The 24145-nt window shown below is 34.8% G+C and overlaps 1 pseudogene; it reads right to left on the reverse strand.

Annotated features, from left to right (window-relative positions):
- Positions 1–1028: 1028 nt before the first annotated feature.
- LOC100734123 (cytochrome P450 2C16-like) lies at positions 1029–24145 on the reverse strand (annotated as a pseudogene).

The following is a 24145-nucleotide window of genomic DNA, read 5'->3' on the forward strand; positions in this document are numbered from 1 at the left end:
TTATCATTGTTTCTTAGATTTCTCAATGCCTGGTTCTAACCAGCTATGATTGTCCTTTTTCCCCTCTCACTGCCTAGAACTCTCTGGTCTTAATTCTGTTGCTGCTTTCAGAGTGATTCTCTGATTTATGCTTCCCTTTGTGTCCTGTCCAGGGCAGTTCTCTCTCTTGCAACATCTCATTCACTGGGTTCTGTCTCTCGGTGAGAGGAGAGTTATGAAAGTTGGGTACTGGTGGGGGCTGCTAGGCTAGGCACCAGTTGCAGACCTGCAGCAGCTTCTGTACTTGATTTTATCTCTTAGAAGGATTTGAACTTTTCTCAAGATGGGATGTTCACCAGACCTGGGTTTTAAGCATTACCGAGATTGAGAAGCAATTCTGCTTCTTATTCTAAACACTTCTGTTATTGGAATTTAACTAATGGGTTTGTTCACCAAATTATCTTCTTGTGGTTGAGTTTTGGCCCCAACCCCATTTTAGTATCTGTGGACCTCGATGAATGTCTTCTCGACATTGCCTGTAACCAGCCGTGATGTTCCTATCATGACACTGAGCCAAAAAGCTTTTCTAATATCTTCTCCTTTGTGGTCTTTATAGTTATCCTTATGAGATTGTCCTTTTGGAATATAATCTTATTTTTACTTCCATTGTGTACAAAACATTTGTAAACAGAACTGATAATTAAACATGCTTAGTATTAAAAGCATCCTGAAGAGAATTGACTCTGAATTGGTACAAGAAAGTTACTTTTTAACAGAGGAAATATATCAACAGTTTAGCCCTAGAAAAATATTATCACTTGCAGTGGTCAATGCAAATATTACAGAATATAGGAAATAGCTTGCATTTTAGTATAGTAAGCAGGGAAACTCTTCCAAACAGGCTTTGGATGTTCCCTGGATCGTGACTGAATGGGGAGATACAAAAGTAAGTATCAGTGAAGTTATTCCTAAAAGAAGGAGGTAGCATATGCTCTAGAAGAGGGGATAGTAGATGACATCACAACAACAGCCAGGCAGTCTCTTCTTCTTCAGACAGGAATGAAGCAGAGTGAGTATGAAGGCCGAACAGAAATAAGCCTGTTGACAACTGGAGCGGTATCAAGATCCTTTGGATCAGCCACTGATTTCAGATTAAAATTTTGTAAAATGGAAGTCAAGAACAAAATCAGCTCCATATGGGCCACAGCCTCTCCCACACAATACGTTTTCCTGAAAATAGAAAAAAAATTAGTGTGAGTCTTCCTTATATCTAATTGTTGCTGTAAGAAGCAAGGAAAGAAAGATGAACGGATAGATGGATAGATAACTAGATGCATGAACAACTAAATATGCAAAAAGAAAACAGATAAGCGACCTATGTAACATATGAACTTAATTAAACACTGTATATGATTCAAAAATGTGTATTGAGTACTAGCTTCATATCTACACTTTACTAACTTTCCTGTTATAAATTTTCTTGACAGTTCAAGTTTATACATTTGCTTTCCTGGAAAAACATCCAATTTTTTGTGCACTGTTTTTGGTCTAAAGATTCAGGAGCATTTTGCACACTATCACTTTTAACACTTTATTGATCACCTCAGCATGTACTGTATTCACAGCACTTAGATACACATACTTCATTAAACTATCCCTTGCCATGAAGTTTCCAGGTTACAGCATGGTATTCCATTTGGTTAATGTGAACTTAAAAACACTGGATAAAGGTCAAGTTTCTTATTCTCTGGACCTTCTTTTTTAGATCTTCAGGCAATAAAATCTGAATTCTCTGTTTTTGCTCAACAATATATTCATATGCATTGAAGCGCAGGCTACCTGAAATTATAAATTTATACTTATTTTTATTGTTATATTGCATTGAAGCATTGAAATATGAATTTATGAAAAGAATTTTTTGTTTTTATAATTGTGGGGTCTACAGTGCTAGATACAAACAAAACATGAAAAGATACAGAATAGGGCTAGAGATTTAGCTCAGTGGTGCTGTCCCTGCCTGGCAAGTGTGAGGGGCTGAGTTAAATTTCTCATATCTCCCCCCAACCCAGAAAAGACACAGAATAAATGCAGGGGGGATGAGCACATTGTCTGTAAGGGAGAGATCCGATAATCAGGAGTTATGGTGATGACTGCAAGAAAAAGCAAGGGCTCTGTTATCATTGTAGGAGAAGGAAGAAAGGTTACAAAAAACTTTTGTGCTCCCTTTGGTTATTTGGTGGCAAATCTGACATTTCTGACTAAGAACAAGTATTCTTTTCCTCTGTTTTATTGCTTCGGTTAAAAATGTTCTGCTTTTCCTACTTTCCTCTTTTGATGCAGCTCAAATAATAATTTATGCTACTAGCATAAATTACTATTACATAAATTCATTTTATGCCTCACATTAACATATAAGGGTATAGGAAGCTTAAAGCTTCTCTCTCATAAGCACCCTCCCCAACAATCTGTCCTTATTTCTCTCACAGCATTAATATTGTAATGAATTATTTACACGTCTGCTTCCCTAAGTGAGTGTGAGACTTCTCGTGCTACTTTGTTCTTTGGTAGAATGCTATATCCATCACTGGTTCTAGTGGGTGAACAACAGCATTGCATAGAAGATAATCACATTGTAGAGTTAGATCACTATCGTCATGGTGGGTGAAGAAAGTTCTCTAGAGTTTGCTTTCTTGAAAGCGATAATGGTACCTACATCATGAAAACAAAGGAGAATACAAACAACTTATACTCTAGCTTTTGTAATGTGAAAGATAGTGATAAAAAATCTAAAGCCTCACCCAACAATGACAATATATTATGAGCAAGGAAGTGCTTGAGTATTGGAAGTGAGGTTCCCAATCATATACAAAGAGATATTTGACCAGACAAATAGGAGGCACAATTCCAACTAATAATATATAACAGGATCTGCAACACACAAGCAAACCCACTAATCATGTGCCAGGAAAACCAAGAAACCACCCACACCTTTCTGAGAGCCAGGAGCAGCCATGTGGGTCAGGAGGAGAAGGCAGAAGCCAACCCATGCTTTCCTGTGAGCCAGCAGCAGTCATGGGCTGGGAGGAAAACCAAGAAGCCAACCCACACCTTACCATGAGGCAGCCAGCACACACAGGCTGAGAGACAAGAAGAGCACCACCTCCCACCCTATTCCTGTAAGCAACCTGCTGATTCACAGGATTACAGGCTGAGATAATAGCAACTGAAGGAAACAAATACCTTAATGCTTGTATTATTCAATAGACTTTGCAGCTCTAAAGCCAATAGTGTGAGCATCTATTTAGAGGATAAAAATATCCAATACAGCAACAATGAGAGTTTTCCTTCTGTCTTGTTTTTGAAATCCAGTGTTTTTGCTGTTTTATTGTTTTATTTCATTTCCTTTAATGTATATATCGTGATATATCTATATCTATACCTATACCTATATCTATATCTATCTATCTACCTCTATATATATCTTGATGTACACAAGAAAATGAATTTCTCTTACCTGTTGAGAAAGGCATGAAATAGTCGCTTTTCTTAAACTTGCCATTGTCATCTAGAAAGTGGCCAGGGTCAAAAGTTTCTGGTCTGGGAAATTCTTTCTTATCATATAGCACAGATGTCAAAGATGTTAATATGTTTGTGCCCTGGAAACAGCAGACACAGACAAACTAAGTTACATAGAAAGAAAGCCACATAGTTAAGCCTCTTGATATAAAGTGAGGAAACCATGTCCCAAGAAAACCAATGTTATTTCCAGTCAGATAGATGATGTGACAAAAAGGGATGACTTGGTGGACAGTGACCTGCTAACATGTCTTCATGACACCCAATATTCAACAACTCAGGTCAGTGGAACCGCCATTCCAACTGCCTTTGGAAGACTTTTTAGCCTTTTCTATTTTCTCCTCACCATTTTGGACACTGGAGTCCATCATTAGTTGATTCTCTTGTTCATCACTTTAGTTTTCATATATGTCCTGTGGATTATCATTACAAATGAAAGCCTTTGTTCTACTGTGAAATATCCAGAATATCTGTTCATAGTATGATTTTTGTCCTTTGAGGCAGGGTCTTGCTAGTTCAGGCTGGCCTTGGAGCTTACTTTGTAACCCAGGCTGGTCTCAAACTTGCAAGGATCCTCTTGCCTCAGCCTCCCGAGAGCTGGGATTACAGGCTGTTCATAGCACTTTTATAAATATGCATCTGTAATTAGCAGAATGAAGGGGCAACATATAGAATGGGAAAGAAATTTTGCCCGCTCTTCTTCTGACAGAACACTAAATCTAACTGTGATTTGAGCAACTATTTTCAAGATGATAATATGTAATCTACTAACAGGTGATTTCTTACTGTTATGTTTTTTTTTTTTGTTTGTTTTGTTTTTTTGTAGTTCTGTATTACGTGTACCCTTACACCGCTTTGTTTTGTTTTGTGTTTTTCTCTTTTTCCTCTTAAATAAATAAAAAAAAAAGAACACTAAATCTACACTAAATGAATAACTCAAAAAAGGTTAGGGAAGCCAAAATAAAAGACAATTAAAAAGTGTACAAGTGAAATTAGTAGAAACTTCTCAGAAGTACAAATGACCAATAAACATATGAAAAGTGTTCAACATTTCAGGCCATTAGAGAAATGCAAATTAAAACAACACTAATATTTCTTCTTATACGAGAAAGATTGGCAATCATTAAGAAATCAAAGAATATTGAATGATGGTTTTACTGCAGGAACTAAGAAAACTTTTTATATTGTTGATGGAATATAAACTGGTAAAACCATTTTGAAATTTCTCAAAGAATTAAAAGTACAAATTGCATTTGACCTGTTTATTCTCCTTCTGTGTATATTCCCTGAAGAGCATCATATTACAGAAATATCGAAGATAAGGTGGTTGAGTGTGTTTGTAGTTGTGGTTGTATCTTCTAATTGATTCCATTGATCTTCAGCTCTGTTTTGGTTCCAGTACCATGTTGATTTTACTACGGTTGCTTTGTAGTATAACTTCAAGTCAAGGATTGTGATATCTCCTGCCTTGCCTTTGCTGCTTAGAACTGTCCTTGCTATTCTAGGTCTCTTCTCACTCCAGATGAATTTTAGGAGTGATTTCTCAAGTTCATGAGGTATGTTGATGGTATTTTTATCGGGATTGCATTGAATCTGTATAGAAGTTTTGGGAGAATGGCCACTTTCATAGTATTTATTCTTTCTATCCATGAGCAAGGGATGTATTTCCATTTTCTGAGATCATCTTCAATTTCATTTTTCAGTGTAATATAATTTTCCTTGTACAGGTATTTCACTTCTTTCATGAGAGTAATTCCTAGATATTTCATTTTTTTGGTTGCTAGTGTGAAGGGTGTGGCTTCTCTTATTTCTCTTTCTGTGACTTTGTTGTTGGTGTATAGGAATGCTATTGATTTTTGAGTATTGATTTTATAGCCAGCTATATTACTAAATTTATTTATTATATCTAACAGCCTCTCAATGGAGTTTTGGGGATCTTCTATATAGAGTATCATGTCATCTACAAATAATGATAGCTTAACTTCTTCTTTTCCTATCTTTACGCCTTTTATTTTTCTCTCTTGTCTAATTGCTCTGGCTAGTATTTCCAGTACTATATTAAATAGGAGTGGTGATAAGGGACATCCTTATCTTGTGCCTGATTTTAAAGTAAAAGCTTTCAATTTTTAGCCATTTAGTATGATATTGGCTGTTGGTTTGTCATAGATGGCCTTTATTATATTGAGGTAAAGAGCATCTATTCCTATTTTCTGCAAGGTTCTTATCATGAATGAATGTTGGACCTTATCAAAAGCTTTTCTGCATCTATAGAAATGATCATGTGGTTCTTACTTTTGGCTCTATTGATATAGTGTATTACATTTATTGATTTACATATATTGAACCATCCCTGCATGCCTGGGATGAATCCCACTTGGTCATGGTGTATGATCTTCTTGATGATTTGCTGCATCCTGTTTGCCAATATTTTTATTGAGGATTTTTGCATCTGTGTTCATTAGGGAGATTGGTCTGGAGTTCTCTTTTTTAGATCGTTCTTTCCCAGGTTTTGGTACTAGAGTAATATTTGCTTCCAGGAATGACTTAGGAAGGTTTGCTTCCCTTTCAATTTCATTGAACATTCTGAGGAGTGTTGGCAGTAGGTCTTCTTTGTATTTCTTGTAGAATTCTGCCATGAATCCGTCTGGGCCTGGGCTCTTCTTTGTAGGTAAGGGTTTAATTATATTTTCAATTTCATTAATAGAAATTGGGTTATTCAGTAGTTTTACATCTTCATGACCTAACTTTGATACTTTGTATGCTTCTAGGAATCTGTCCATTTCCTCTGTGTTATCAAACCTTTGAGAGTAGAGGTTTTTGAAATAGGTGTTGATGATTTTCCGTATGTCTATAGGGTCTATAGTGATTTCTCCTCTTTCATTCCTTATTGCATGAACTTGAGCTTTTCCTTCCCTTTTTAAAATAAGGTTGACTAGGGGCTTATCAATTTTATTTATTCTTTCAAAGGACCAACTCTTTGATTTATTGATTTTTTGGATTTTTTTTTAGTCTCTATTGCATTGATTTCTGCTCTGATTTTTTTAAATTTCTTCTCTTCTTTTGGCTTGACTTGCTCTTCTTTTTCTAGATGTTTGAGGTGTAACATCTGGTTATTTATTTGTATTCGTTCTGTTTTCCTGATGTGTGAACTCAGTGCTATAAATTTTCCTCTGAGGACAGCTTTCATTGCATCCCTCAGATTCCAGTACATTGTATTTGTGTTTTCATTTTCTTGTAGGTAGTGTTTAATTTCTTCTTTGATTTCCTCTGTGACCCACTGATTACTCAGAGTGTGTTATTCAGTTTCCATGTGTTTGTGGGAATTTTGTAGTATCTTTTATCATTAATTTCTAATTTCATAGTGCTATGGTCTGATAACATGCAAGGGATGATTTCAATCCTTTTGCATTTATTTAGATATGTTTTGTGAATTAATATATGGTCTATTTTAGAAAATGACCCATGTATGCTGAGAAGAATGTGTATTCTGTTGTTGTTGGGTGGAATACTCTGTATATGTCTATTAAGTCCATTTGTTCGCAGGTGCGATTCAGTTGTTTTATTTCTTTGCTGATTTTCTGTCTGGTTGATCTGTCCATTGGTGTCAATGGTGTGTTAAGATCTCCTGTTAGAATTATGTCACTGTTAACTTGTTTTTTCATTTCTGTCATTACTTATTTTATATAACTGGGTGCTCTGGAATTTGTGTATATATATTTAAGATAATTATCTCTTCCTCTTGGAGTTTTTCCCCTAACCAGTATGCAGTGACCTTCTTTATCCCTTCTGATCATTATTGGCTTGAAGTTCACATTGTCTGCAAACAGAATAGCCACCCCCACTTTTTTTTTTGGGTTTCTGTTGCATGAAGTATTGTTTTGCATCCTTTGACTTTTAGTCTGTGGGTATCCTTTTGGGTTAGATGGGTTTCTTTTAGACAGCATATGGTTGGATTTTGTTTCTTGATTCATTCTGCCAGTCTGTTTCTTTTAATTGGTGCATTGATACCATTAACATTAATGGTTATATCTGTTATATATTGGTCTATTGTTGACATGTTATCTTTTTGCTGTTGCATCTTTGTCTTTTGGTTCTCTTTAATTGTGTGCTTTGTTTAGTGGTTTTTTCCTAGATGCATCTAGGCTGTCTTTCAGTATTCTTTGCAGGGTTGGCATGGTGATCATGTAGTTTTTCAGCTGTTCTTTGCCATGGAAGTATCTTATTTCTCCATTGATTTTGAAGGACAGTTTTGCAGGGTACATCAGTATAGGTTGGAAATCATTTTCCTTTAGGATCTGAAATACTTCATTCCATGCTCTTCTTGACTTTATTGTTTGTACTGAGAAGTCTGCTGTGATTCTGATAGGTTTTCCTTTATAGGTGATTTGTCTTTTTTCTGTTTCAGCTTTTAATATTCTATTCTTTTGTTTGATTTCTGGGATGGCCACTGCTATGTGTCTGGTTGTAGTTTATTTTAATTATGGCTGTTTGGAGTTCTATATGCTTCACTGATCTTGATATCGGTTTCCAGTCTCATGTTTAGGAAATTTTCAGCTATACTTCTCTAAATATCCTCTTGACATCCTTTATGTTGTTCCCTTCTTTTTCATTTATCCCTATCCACCTTATGTTGTTCCTTTTTGCATCATCTTGCAGGTGTTGAATTGTTATTTCCTGATTTCTTGTTATTTTTAAAAGATCTTTCCTTTCCTGTTCACTGGCTGCAATCTTTTATTCAAGGTCTCAAATTCTATCTTCACATTCATTGAGGCGGTTTTTACAACTTTCGATGGAACTTTTGATTTCCTGTATCTCTTTGCATCTGCTTTATATATTCTTTTTGTTTCTTATATTGTTCTCCAGAGATTCTATCTTTTTGTTTATCTCAAGTTTTTTAACTGTGTCTTTAGATATGTTCAGCATCTCCTTCATTTCTTTTATCATTTCTTCTTTTACCTGAGAGATTATTTCTAGTTTGATTTCCTTTAAGGCTTCCCAGAGTTGCTTCTTTATTTCAGTTATATTATTTCAGGTATTTCAGGAATGTGGCATACATTTTCTTCTATGCACATGGCTCCTAGTATTTCTTGGGATGGGCTTGATGTTTGAGACTGCATTTTGGTCTTTCGTTTTGTCATTTTCCTATATTTTTGAGCTTCAAGTTTTGTTCCAAGTGAGGTAGAGAGGTCAGCCAGGCTGGGACAGAATTCCCTGCTCCCTTCTGACTCACTGATTTTGACAGGAAGCTGGATCCCTTTGCCCCAGGTGAAGGAAACAGTTCGCCAGGCTGGGGCGGGGTTCCCAGCCTCTGCTGGACTTACTCCATGGATAGGAACCCAAAGCCTGGCCCCCAGGCTAAGAAGAGAGTTCCAGGCCTCCACTGGACTTACTCAACCCACAGGAAGCTGCAACCTGGGCCCAGGCAAAGAAAACAGTTTTCAGGCCTCTGCTGGTCTTACTGGACCACCAGGGAGCTGGAGCCTGGCCCCCAGGTGAAGAAGAGAGTTCCAAGCCTCTGCTGGACTTACGAGACCCATAGGAAGCCAGATTCTGGGCCCCAGGCAAAGAAAAAAATGATGTGTCCTTTGTTGAGAACAAAGTAGACTGATATCCTTTTCTTTTTATCAAAGTTGTCATCATTAAAATAATACCCCTACCAATTGGTAATGTTGTTTCCATCATCTCCATGGGATGACATTAGTAACTGAAACCTTACCTATCTTGTTATTTTTTTTTATCACAAAAGTACAACTTATAGTTATGCTATTTTTATTTTAACAGCTATGTACCCTGGCCTCAAGTAGAATAGGTAAGTTGTGTTATATAAAATAGAGTATTTGTCATGGAAGCATCTTATTTCCCCATTGATTTGAAATATAAATTTGCAAAGTACATCATTCTGAATTGGAGGTTGTTTTCTTTCACTCCAAGATGTAGGAACTATTGAGCACTGGAAAACTGTTAAGACAAAAACTGATCTTGGTATTCCAGAGTTGGGAGAAGACTAGAAGACTACCCAATTTCCCACTGTGTTGCAGCTTCAGATCACAATCAGAAATATGACATCATTCTAAATTCGCTATTAGAGGAAGTTCTTGCTGGAGGAAGATGACCATTGTTTGGTCTGATATTTTATATTTTTTATATATAATATCTTTTACTTAACCAAAATTACTCAGCCTCTCAAAAATACCAATAAGTGATCACAGAAGAATGGAAATAAAACAGACCCACATTAGGAAACTTTTCTCATTAATTTAATGTAACTAGTATTATTTTGTTATAAAAAATTTTCAAGATAATTTTGAGGAAGAAACTATTTACAAAAATGTCAAATAATATAAATAAAGAAGCTATGAATAATATTTAACAGATCTTATGTAACTATGCATAATGAAATGCATACTTAATGAGCATGTCAGTATATACATTCTACCAGCAGATTAAAGGGAGATTTGACAATTTGCTCAAATTTTAATGAACCAAAATTTACATGAAGATAATAGAAAGGGGTAATCTTTTCCAATCTGATAGAGAATATCTTTCACAATGCACTATACTTAAATTATCATCTTTGAAAGTGAGATATCAAACTTTCATTCCTTCATTAAGATGGGCAGTGAAACAAGAATGGCCCTTACCACCAACCGTCTTCAATGGTACTCTGGAAATCCTAATTAGTACAGTAAGACAATATAGAGAAGTTAAGAATGTAAGAATTGAAATACATGACATAAAAAGTATTAATTCAAACGGCAGGATAGTAAGATGAAACTACAAATAAGTCTACAAAGGAACATTCACAAAGAGTAATACATTTTGCAAGATCAATAAACATAAGATCAACACCATGACCAATGTGGTTTCTACATCTTAGGTACAATCAAATGAAAAAGGTATTATTAAAATTCTACTGTCAACAAAAATGTTAACTACATGGTAAAAATTTAACAAAGATTTATAAACCCCAGCACAGAAAACAAAACAGACCAGAAAAAATATAATTCCAAATTGGAAAAATAACCTTATTTATTAACTGAGATAATCAACAGGCCTAATGTATCAATTCTTTAAAAATTTATCTATAAATTTATTGTTACCATGATTTAAAAAATCAAAGTATCTTTTGGAAATTTGATAAGCTGAACTCTTAAAATTCACATGTAAATGTAAATGCCTGACAATAATCAAGACATCATGAAAGTGGAAACAAATTAGGAAGATGCACACATCCAGATACTGAGGTCATTAGAAAGATTTATAGTACCACAGGAATAGCACAAAGCCCATCAAACAGCTCAATGTAAGATTTTACATTCATTTCTGTTGGTAGAGGATTGCAATCACATGTTGAGTTTGAGGATGTCAACACTGTAAGTGCAGGGTAGAAGAAACAAGCCTACCTTGGGAATGATGTAGTTTCTGAATTGAAGGTCTCGGGTCACTGAATGGGGCAGATTGGTGGGAAATAGATCAGTTTATCTCTGGATCTCATATGTATGGCATGCAGCTCCTGTCCTGCATGCAGGGTCTCCGGTCTCTGCCAATTATACATTCGATCTCTTCCTACACCTTGACTGGTAAAACTCAAGGAAGAAAAGTCAGAATAGGAGAAAAGTCATACATTTGCCACAGCCATTCAGGAATACCTGAAACTTGATGAAAATGACTCAACAGCATTGTAAACAGGAGTTTTATGACATGAGGTATATTTAGACGTATAAGGAGATCAGGATAAGGTAGAAACAGCACTTTCATGCAAACTAGTTATCACAATACAACAGCATGACACATCAGTACCACATATGATATCTAACATAAATAGAATGAATTAAATGTTTCAAAAATAAATGGGAAAAATATAGATGAGAAATTACAGTTCTTGTAAAACAATAGCATCAAATATTAAATTTATCTTAAAATAGATTTTGAAATTAAACTGTAATTGACCTATACATATGTGCGTGATTCATATGTCTTAACAATAGCATACTAATCCTCTATTTCTCAAGTGTGGCTATATTGAGCAGTCTAGCAGCTGCTTCTGAAAATTATAATTGTATTTCTAAACAAGTATTCACTGTTTTTATTTGTAGAAAATATTTCTCAATTTATTGGTATGAAAGATGAGAGTTTTCATTTTTTGTCTCAGTTCCATGTATAAACACATGTCACTTCTGGAAAGTATTTTAAACACAGATACAGAAAAATACATTCAGATGCAAGGCTTCCCCTAATTATTTATCAAAATACATTAGATAATAATGTTGATTACCCCAACATTCATTGCCTGAATTTTCTGCCATGTAAATATTATTCTCTGATAAGAAAAGTATGCCCACTTGATATATTCTTTACCTGAATATTTTTATTATAGTTAATATTTTTTAATTTCTTGAATTAGATTTTTCAATAAGTTGTCAGGAAGATGTTTCAAACTCTAAGAAACACATAAATGCCCAGTGAGTGGGGACCTATAGATTACCCACCACTTCTTTGTTCCTAGTGTTTCCCTCATGCCCTCATCATCCGGTCCAGTGTGAAGTAGATGTCTTTGTCTGGTGCCCAGTGACCTGCCTAACACTTTCATCTTCCTCTGTGAGCTCTGCCAACCGCTAGAACCCATGATTTCCTCTGAAATAGCCTGAGACATTTAAATGGATGTACATGTGAGGAAAGTTCATAGAATCTTTTGCAAATGTATAAATTTAAAAGATTTTTTCTATTAACAACGAGAAAAGACATATCCTTGAAATTTTTGATGCTTTTCTGATCATAATCCTTTGTATTTCACCTGGTATATCTCTCTAAAAGTTTTCATCATTTTCGCCTAAATCCTAGTGTTCTGAAATTCCATGATTCTGTGTCTTGGGTAGGTACCTCTATTTTCTTCAGTGTGCTGGATGCTTGGAGAGAATTTCTATAAGATATCTAAGCATGAAGGTGTGTACTCCACAGTTCTTTATTCTCTCTGGATTATATTTCTGCCTGCTGAATTGTACGAAGGGAGATGCAAAAAGGAATTCAGAGTATGAATGAAAGGAGTAAATCTTTGTTAAAGCTACCTTCTCTGCCTTGTACCTCAGAATTTCTCCATCAGTGCCCAATGTCCCTGAGTAGAAGCCTTGTCAAGCAGTTTTATCAGGAGTGAGCCTCTTTTCCTGCAGGTGAAAAGGAGTCAGTTGAGAAAGCAACATGCCTTCCTTCCTGGTAAGCAGCTGCGGAGAGCAAGCGAGCAACATGCCAGCGAGGAAGAGACAAGTCAGTGTCTCCTGTGAGCTTATCGGCCTGAGGGCTGAGAATCAAACGTCGCATCCCCCCGCCCTGGTTAGCAACTGAGGGCCAGGGGTCTGAGCATCTCTTGGGAGGACGACTGCGTGCAATATAGCAAATATGGGGGATTTTATTCTATCTTCCCTTTGAAGGCAAATATTGTTTTCACTGTTTTGCTTTATTCTGATGTTTTGCTCTCTTCAATATTCTGTTTCAATAGGTTTTATAATGTTTTGTTTTTGGTTTGATTTTGCTATACCTGATTGAATGGACAACTATTGTGAAGATAAGGAGATATACTATGGTGCCTATTACTATTATCCTGGTATCCTGCTGTGAAGTTCTGTACCAATTTCACTGCATTGTCTTGATTGGCTTTGTTCAGTCTGTTTTATTGTATTTTACTACCTTCAAAAAAAAAAAAAAAAAAGAAAAGAAAAGAAAAGAAAAAAGGAAAGAAAGAGTCCATTGATGAACGCAGAGGATGAGGATTCTCCTCCACCTGATTCTCCACCTTCATTGACACTTAGGATTTCCAAATAAGTATCCACAGGGTGATTGTTGGACCATGGCTTGCTTTTCCTTCTTCATCAAACTTCCTCTCTGACATTTAGATTATAATCCTTTCTTGCCTGCTCAGTTACCATCCTTTCTTTCCTCTCTGTGCTTCAAATATTTTCTAAAGATTGATTGGCTGTTTACTGATTTCATCTAACATAAAAGGATGAACTGTCCTTCACAGTTATGTTATCATCACTTCAAAAGAATCCTGAAACAGAATGAAATTAAATATTTTATATGTGCTGCAAAAAATAAAATTTTAAAAATAACTTTCTTTTTATTTATTTGCTTTTGTGTCTGTGATACTGGAATCGAAACTATGTCCTCACAAGAATGGTCTTGCTAAGTTTCCCAGGCTAATCTTGAGCTGGTGATCCTCTTGCCTCAGCCTACCACATTGCTGAGAATACAGGTATGTTACTGCACCAGGCTTAACAGTATATTTTTCTAATAACTGTATCCGTAAAAGATAACATCGTAGTCCCTGCTCAGCCTGCACAAAAATTTTTGCTTTGTTGACAAAAACTTTTATGGAAATAAACTTGTGAATAATAATATTTCTCTAGGAAGACTTTCTGCATAAATGGAAATATTTATGTTTTTATTTTAAAGAGAATTTACAAAACAATAAAGACTGCAGAATTTCAAGACAAAGTGATAGGAAATTAACAATGATAATATACTGCATATTGTTATCTTTAAGATAGTTGCACAGATTACCAAATATATGCATGCAAAATTTATTGAATCATATAAGCACTAACTGTTCCTTTCAAAGAATTAATAGAATTAGTAGTAGTAAAATTATCTTGGCTATCTTGTGTGTGTATACTATATATATATATATATATATATATATATATATATATAGTATCTTTACAATCTTTAGAAAAAATATATATGTATCCCCTCCTTTTTTCCTCCTTTCCCTATCCTAGTTGTTTTTTCCTTTTGAGCAGTTTCTTTTCCTTTCACAGTATCTATTGTACATTTTGATTCTTATTTACTCTTTTGATGTCATACAGTAGAGAGGCAATATGATGTTTATACATGTGAGTATGGTTTAGGAAATATTTATAATAAATGTGGATTATAAAATATTTCCCAGATTTAAAATCATCTAGGTAAGCTCTTTCTATTATGCTTCAGTAAGGAGAATTTCCTTTTCTCTATCCCAAATACAGAATTATCAGGATAAGGAAAATTCTCTTAACAATTTATGTGCTGTGCAATATGGCATTTTCATAATAAAAAATCAGTCTCATGTTAATTGATGTTGACTATGCCTGCCTAAAATCATCTCCATACAGCCTACCATGTACTAGAATTTTCTTATTGTTATGCTGTCTTCATTTCTTTCAAGCATTGTTGCATCTGTGCAAAGATTTGACTGCTAACTATTGTTACATATAGACAGCTGCTGGGGTAGAATGAAAGTGAAGTTTTGCCAAGGCAAAAGATGAATGACACTAGCAACATCTTCCCAACATCTTCCTGAGATTTACTTGCCTGCTGTCTATGGTCGTACCTGTGATCTCTGGGTGTTTCAGCAGGAGTGGAAGAGTATATCTCAGTGTTGAACTAGTTGTCTCTGTCCCAGCACCAAACAACTCAATTATGGTCATAGCTAAGTTCTCAAAAGTAAACTCCAACACTCCACTGTTGTTTCCCTAGGAATGATTTAATACAATATTGGGATAAATTACTTGCCAGCACATTTATTCAGAATGAATTTCAAATAATTGATGATGCTATGAAATTTATCAGTGCTCCTGGAGGTGCTATGTTAGAAGAAAATATAGATTTAGTTTAATTGACTCAAACTTTATTTCTACAATTCACATCTTGCTTGCCTTAAGTTTCTGTGTGTGAGACTCTCCTTTGCTAGATGTACCGTGCAGGATATTTATAACTTAAAAAGTTATGAACAAAAGCGTGTTGATACTCTTTACTATTTTTTCCTTATTCAGAACACAAATGTGAACAAGAAGGTAGAGCAGACATCATCTTGGAAGATGACTATTTAGTCATAAAAATGGTAAATACAGTGGAGGAAAACAGAAGGTACTTGCCTCTTGGATAATTTGAGACTACTCATTTACCCTAATACTGTCCACAATGAGAATCTTTAATGAGCAAACTAAGCCCACTCTTTAAGGTATTAATAATTAAATTTTCTCTTATTTATATAGAAACATAAATTTATTTAATAAAAAGAAGGAAAGTCATACGTTAAATATTATAAGGTTATGTCAACATGGGCTCGATATTATCTACTGACTTTGAAATGGAAATCATTAAAGGTTAATAAAGCAATAAAATGTGGAAGGAAAAGACTGGATTATGAAGACAAGCTGGATGGGGCATAAAGGCAATTGGTCTAAAGAATAAGCACAAGAATTAAAGTCTTAACATTGTGGTCTCCAGGTGCAACCTTTTTCCTACAAATGACTCAAGTTTATCTGCCTTAATGGCAGAATAATACCCCACTGTACTATTTGTGGTATTTATAAATACAACATTTTAAAAATCTGTTCATTTGTTGATGGACTTACAGGTTTCTTCCAAGACTTAGTAGTTGCTAATTGTGGTGCTATAAACATGGGTATGCATATAGCACCATGGTATGATGTCTTTAACTCTTTTGGGAGGATGCTGGGAAGAAAAACAGCTGGGTCAAATGGAATGTCTATTTTCAGTCATTTGAGGAATCTCCATACTGATTTTAAAAGGCGGTACAGGAGGAAAAGGGGAAAAGAATTGAGATATGTACATTTACTAATTCCCAAAAATGAATGTAATCATTATGGCTACAAACATACTAAAAAAGAGTTAATGTATTGATGTGGTTGTGCAAACTGAAGTGATATCCACTTGTGAAAAAGGGCATTTGATGCACTATGTGCCAAAGGGGACAAGAGAGTACAGACATTGACAGTCACAAGCCTTAGCTTAGGCTTGTGGAGGTAATATAATACCAAATTGTCCATAATGCTAAGTTTTAAATATTGAGTATAGTTGGTCATTAATATACATAATTATAAATGTTCTAATCTTCAGATAACATTAAATAATTTGAAAATTTTATATGTCCAAGTGAATTTGAAGATTCAGTAGAGGAGCATAGCAAAGGATACTTAAAATAGACTAAAGAAAGCAATATTGAAAGAAATTCAAGACAACTTAAATATGTAGAAATGTATCCCATACAGTGGGGGAAGCACTAGTAGTTTTATGATAGTATTGATAGATTAATGTCACAAAGATGGTAACAAGGAAGTATGGGAAATAGTTTTCCCACTAAAATAATTCCTGAGTTTACATAGTCAGTCTAGAACAATTATTTTGGATCTTTGGTTCCAAGCAAGCAACTTCAGTGTCATGTGCATTGATTGATGATGACAGCATCTCATAAATTTGAGTAAATTTGGAATCTCACATAGAAACTACCATTCTCAGTAACACAGTTCTGATACAGGTAGTTTGGGAAGAGTCTTTTTGTGTTGTTCAGCTTACTTGTCCCGGATTGGGCAACAGAAACCTTTGCCTCCAAAAATCAAGGTTGCCATTTGGATTTCTGACTGGCTGGCATAGGCACTGGTCATTGTTTCAGCTTCATTTTTTTTTCTTTTCTTACTAGATTCACCAACAAAAAGAATTCTCCCGCTGAGAGTAAGATTCAATTGATCACAACAGTAGGTTAATGAAAAAATCACAAAGAAAACTAGAACATATTCAGAGATAAATGTAGATGAAATCAAACCACAACAAAATAACATTATACAGAAAAATCACAGGACTACTTAGAAATGTAAACATCTGCATTAAAAGAGAAATAGGTGCCAGGTGTGGTGGCACACACCTGTAATAGCTGCACTCTGGGAGGCTGAATAAAGAGGAAGAGGCACAGCCTGGTCGATTTGGTGATCTATTGAGACCTTTCTAAAAATTTGAAACAACAGAAAAAAGGGCTGAGGATGAAGTTCATTGTCAAAGCCTGGATCCAGTCTGCAGTACTTTCCACCCCTACACCAAAAGAGAAGGTACTCAAATCAACAAAGTAACTTTACAACTTAGGAACTAGAAAACGATCTGAAAATTACACTCAGGTCTAGTAGAAAGAATAAAAAAGTAGAACATTAAAAGAATAATCAATGAAACTTGACAGCAAACTGTCAAAATCTTACCTAGACGGACTAATCTTTATCTGACTAAAACAAATAAAAGCATAAAGATGTCAATGATCAAACTCAGATATTAAAACAGGAAAAAAATGAAAAGAGAGCGTAACTATGGATATTAAAGAAATAAAAGGAGGATGATAAGAGAGTATCATAAATAATTGTGTGCCCAAGATGATATAATCTAGACAAATAGAAAATTTCCTAGAAACACACAAATTAGCAAAATGACTCAAAATGCAAAGGAAAGCATGGAGAATGGCAACAAATAAGTACTCTGAATTTGTAACAAAGAGCTTCCAAGAAAGACAGGCATAAAACCAGGTGACTGTGCTGGTAAATTCTACAAGTTTTCAAGAAAATTAAAATCAACCTTAATCCAGTTATTATAAAATTATTAGAGGAAGGAATACTTCCTAATACACTCCCTGTGAGTAGACTGATAGCAAAGCAAGACAGACATCAAAAGATCAGATCTAAATCTCATACAGATATACAAGTAAAAAATCTTAACAGAATACCGATGAACCAAATATAACAGCACAAACAGTTACATTATAGTTGTTTACTAGATACTTGATAGCAATATCAAATGTCATATCTAATGAAATTCATTTGAAGTTATACTTAATAACGGCTACTCTGTTCCATCCATTTACTCTTTCCTACCAAACATTTCTACTTATACCATTCAGCCCATTTGAAATTTCATCTTCTGTTCACTTATGGACATATTGCAAGGTCAATTTCAGTCTATAAGAATGCAGGAGGGCCACAATGGTCAAGCCATTCTTCTCTATGCTCCCATTGGTTGCAATTATGATGTCTATTTTCATATTATGATATGATAATTTGATAGATATGATAATTTGATATTTTCTAACTTGCCTGGAGATTGTTTCCTCTTCACTTACTCTGTTCATTATGTTCTCCTTTGTAGATTATTTTTATGTGAAGAAAATGGTCCATGTATTGTAATTACACAACTACTTAGAAATTTTAGTGCATATTCCTTCACATAATGAATATTTGAAGTGCTTTCCAAGCATCACTGGCCTGGCCACTTAAACATCCCTTTAATAACATCCCAAGTTATTAAATGAGCCATAAAATGTATAAACAATAAAATAACAGCATATGTTAACAATTAACCTTTTCTACTTTTATCAGGAAACAATCAATAAAGTCTTGAGGATTGTTACCATCTAATGATTCTTGATGTTCTTTTATCTTCTCCATCATATAACTTCTTAGATAATTCACACTTTTAATTATTGTTTTATGACTCCCTGGAAGATAATCAGTGAAATCAGGGAAATTATTGCAGACCTAAAGGAAAAAAGTAGTTTATCAAATAAACATATGGGGAAGACATATACAACATGTAGCAAGCCTGATTTAAAAGTACAGGTATAAATATGAATTGGATATGGTGGTCACCTTGATGGGAAATTTTTATCATAAAAACATGGTAATTATCTATGTTTATAAGAAGATGAGCTCTGTCCAAAAGATTAAAGATCATAATCATTTCCAAGACAGATATACTGTTTTTTAGTACAAAAGCATTTTATATCAATTAATTTTATTCAATTATTCTGTATAACCTTGAAATATAAAAGACCATAAATTACTGTCATTCACATTATATGCATAACACCAAAAGTTAAGTGAATTTGTTTAACATGATTTAGAGCACAAAACTAGTACTGCTGTTTTTATTTCTTTCAATCAGCCTTAGATGTGGAGTCAGTATTCTAGAAGTGAGACAGGTTCAAAAATGCTTGAAAGGCCTGTTGTGCACAAGAGCACTTAAGTGACTTCTCCAAATTCACTGTTATTGCTTATGTAGAGTATTGAACAACAATTCAGCTCAACACAGAGTAAAATTTGATGATTTTTCTGGTTCATATACCATTAAACCAATCATCTCATCATACTTAACAATGTCATATTTTCAACTAGAATCCTAGCAGATGCATAAAACATTCTTACTCCATTCAGTGATTCCTGGTAACTATTATTATCCTACATAGTTTTCCTATTTGAAGAACATATTCTTTGCCTAAAATTGAGATATTTCTGCCAAGTTATATAATGAAGAGATCTCTAACTATTGATAAAAGTATAGCTTTTTTGGTGGAAGTTTTCAAAAAATATCATGATGTCCATTAAGTGAGATTATAATCTTTTGGACAGTTATCAAAGTACTTCAAGGAATCACCTCTTTATGATTTACTGGAAAAATTCAAGGTTAAAGGGAGTAACAAACTATTTATGCATTCATTTGTCTGTGTGACTTTTGCAGGTGTTTTCTCTACGATGTTCTAGGCAGAACAGTGGTGTTTAAACAATCACTTCACTGTTTTTTTTTTTTTTGACAGAATTTGACTCACCAGAAGAAGACCCTAAGTTTCCTCAGGAAGAATGGATTTTGGACTCACTTGCATTCATGGAGGGCTAAGAATCTTAACATTTTCATTGATCTTTTTGCAAGGACAAGAAAATTCTGATTATTGCGGTCAAAATGATTCTGAAAGATAATGGATCAGGTCACGTTGCAGGAGGCAAATCCCAGAATAAAAGTGGGATCACAAGGTGAGCCTAAAGAATTGGAAAAATTAAACACCATGAAAGTATACATGTCTTTGTTAATAGGTGGAGGACCTTTATAAAGATGAAGCACTACCTCACTTACTAATTTCCCTAAAAGCAAAATATTGAGCATACTTAATATATCATTTTCACACTAAACTTGAGTTGGCAATCGTAATCCAACCACTTAAACAATAGTCTAGTATAGTCACTTCTTGTCTACTGCCTGTACTTAGGCAGTTTAACCCAGCTTCCTGTTATTTTGGAACGAAGTTGAAGGCTTTTGAAAAATTCAATTCAGGTATTCAGAGGAGAATCAAATCTATCTTCAAAGACTGTGGACATACAGCACTGAGCTAGAAAATGAGGGAACAGCATGGGCTTGGAAACTTTTTATGCATAATGATTTGAATCAGTTATATATTTAACCAGTAAAATTAAAGGGAATTAAAGGGAAAGGTTGTGAGTTCATGAGCTGGAAGAAACCCATATGAAAGTCAGAATGTATCTGTTATATGTTTTAAAAAGTAATATGAGAACAATGGGTAGAATGTAGATTTATCTGTTCAAATAAATAAAATGACAGCCTTTTATTTCAAATATAAATTCCTGATAAAGCAAAGAAAAACACAAATTTGATAAATGTCAATTTTTTCTCATTCCAATTTTAAAAATGAATTTCTCTGCTTTTGAAGCAAATGTCCATCAGGTCCAAACAAATTGCAAATTTTATTTAGACAGTTGATATTTTGGATTTTAGAAAATTATTCTATACTGTCATCAACAAAATAATGTTTTGATAAATTTTAAACTTCGTACATTTCACTTAAGTGAGGACTGTCTTATTATAAGTAAAGAAATTAAAAGTTATGTTTCCTTTTGGGTGAGATTTCTATGGTAAAGCAATGATATTAAAATATGAGCATATTTTATGTGTAATGGGCTTACAAATTCTCATGAGAGACCCTATATAAGGGTGATTTGAGTCAAAAGTATTCTAGATGAATATTAGAATAACTAAGCTATAAGAAGCCTGTTGTGTTAGCTGCTTATGGGTCAGCTGCTAATTTATTTTAAACATTACCGGGTTTCAACCTCCTAGAAAATGTTTTATTTCAGTCCAGGATGTGGGGTAGTTTCAGAAGCCTTTGGGATCATAGTTGTGTTCATGTGTGTCATTCTCAGGTAAAATCTGATAGTTTATCTTTTCTTTCACTTCATTTGAGAAACAAAATTTAAAAACAAGATTATTTAAAATCTAAGCTGATAAATTAATTCTGACAAGCACTTCAGAGATTACTATCAAAATACACTTAAGGAAAACCAGATAGCATTATTAATAGAATATAGCTATATAAATCATTTTTATAAATTGCTGTTTATATATTTTGTAGATTTATTCTATACCATGTTTTTCAAATCACATAACCAATAAACATATATTTTTAAAAATTGTGTTTGCTTACAAGACATAGTAATTGTTGAGAATTCTAACAAAATATTAAAAACATGTATCATGACATTACTAGCCAGAATTATATCAACATGTGAAGAAGAAATCTGGAAATACGTCAGCAAGTTTTCTGCAGGCAGATAGCACTTTGGGCTCTATAAATGTGTGTAGGGTCATTTCCTTGGTCTTCAGTGGTGTCTCTAGTGAAATGATCTGGAATAGGTTACCCATGCTTATGGAATGGCAAAAGCACTGCTCCTCAACTCAGGGGAAAACCCCCCACAAATCTTATATCAATGAATTCTGACTTATGTGCTGAATATTTAAAAAGATTTTTAATTGTTTATTTAGTTTTGGTACTGGGGATTGAACTCACAACCTCACACTTGCCAGGCAGGCACTTGTGCTGCTAAGCTAACTCTCCAGCCCCTATGAATTCTGATTGGAAAACAAAACAAAAACAACCCATACTTCTCTTGAGATCTGTCAGCTAAGACAGAAAGAAAACTCTGACTGCTCTCTGAAATGTTTCCAGGACCTCACTAGAGGAGGGCACTATGAAGACCAGTGATACAGTCCCTCACCGCGGGTTTTTCTCAGCTTCCTTCACTAGGTATGGAGCTTCTTCCTGAACAGGATCGTCATGCTCTTTTTCCCCATCCTAAAATTCCGCAGTTATGAGGGAGAAACGCAGAGTCTCTTTCCATATGTTTCCATTGCTAAAAGCGATTTCTAACATGGGAGAAGGTACAAGAAGGGACATATAGGTAAGAAAGAAGAACCAGGGGGCTGGGGATTTAGCTCAGCGGCATAAGCCCCTGCCTTGCAAGCAGGGAGTCGTGAGTTCGATCCCCGGTACCCATAAAAAGGAAAAAGATTAAAAAAAAAAAAAAGGAAGAAGAAGTGATGTGTGGCGTCCACAGCTTGCTAAACTCTGCCTAAGAAATTCTTCCAAACTTTTCCTCCATCCTTCTCATCACTCAAACCACTGCACAGCACATAAACGAGCACAGGTGAACATGCATACATACTGCAGTCTTTAAAAACTTTTTCAGCTATTGGGAAACTCCCTCTGCCAGCAAAGTCCTCCCCAAGATCAACCAGGGCTTCCTTCACGCTTCATATCCATGCAGCACCACAGTGGGCTTCATTCCCAATTAGAGGGTGAACACAGGGCCATAGACTTTTGAGAACTGGGCATGAGAAGCAATAAAGAGCAAAATAAAAGATAAATAACAGGAAGTAGAGAAATGTTTCTCAAATGGGAGCGTGATCAAGAGACGGAGAGAAGGAGGTAGGGGAGAATGGCTGAGAAGACGAATTGAGATGTGTTAAGTACAGGTACCAGCTTCTCACAAAAAATGTTAACATTATGTGCTGCAAACATGTACTATTAAAAAATGCAAATATTAACAAAATAAATCACTACTTGATCTACAAATTTTGAGTGCTTCAAATGGTTACTCTATCCTACTTGCTATAGTTTTATTCTATGTTTAACTTTATTTCTGAACATTGTTCACAAATATGATAATTATCATGGCCTCTATTGATGAATTTTCTATTCTATCACTTTTCTATCACATAGATATTTCTTGATATCTGACACAATTTGCTTTTTGAGAGAAATTTCATTTTTATAGGTAATCTGAGCAAAATCTATAGGTCAATGATGGCAAACTTGTTAGAAACCAAGTGCCCAAACTGCAATCCAAAACCTACTTATTTATCACAAAGTGCCAACACTGCAATTAAACCTGAATACTTAGATTTTAGTTCAGACAAAACAACTCATACAATTTGTATATTGCAAAGAGGGCTCTGCGTGCCCACTGTGGCACACATACTGTAGGTTCATTATCAAGGCTTTAGGTCATGTTACGGATAACTTCTTGAGGAACATCTCTTATCACAAACATACTAGTCATAATTTAACTTCAGGCAAAAAATGAACAAACACAGCAAATGACTGTGAAACAATGAAGGGCTGAAGAGTTTTGCCATTTTGTTATTCTTACTGTAACTTATGACAATTCAATGTTTCTCTTAATGCAAATGCACTGCCTTATCCTGCTATAGTAACAACAACAATTCAAAAAGCTTTAAAAAACAAGGAAATATCAAGCTTCATAGAAAGCATTTCATAGAAGAGATTTATAATCTCTTGTAATAATTGTATCCAGGAACATACTTAATTTAAAAATAAGGATTAACGCCAGGGGTTTAGCTCAGTGGCACAAGTGCCTGTCTGGCCAGCATGAGGTCATGAGTTTGATCCCTGGATACCAAATGAAAAAACAAACAAGCAAAGTAAGCATTAATGTACTTACCATTTGCAAATCACTAGAAAAGTCTAAAACATACAGTAGTTAAGGACTTGGAAAAGTTTTAAAATATCTATCTACAGGCTGTTACCAATAATTGGGAGAAGAATGGGGCCAGGAAGGAGCTTCCCTCTCCCAGAACTCTGTCTCCAGAGTGAAAGGAGAAACAGACAGGAGAGACCTAGCACCAGGACTATGACTGT

Source organism: Cavia porcellus, unplaced genomic scaffold (assembly GCF_034190915.1).
Source record: "Cavia porcellus strain 051 isolate PalLab524CR breed Dunkin Hartley unplaced genomic scaffold, mCavPor4.1 scaffold_2, whole genome shotgun sequence".
Taxonomy (NCBI): Eukaryota; Metazoa; Chordata; class Mammalia; order Rodentia; family Caviidae; genus Cavia; species Cavia porcellus.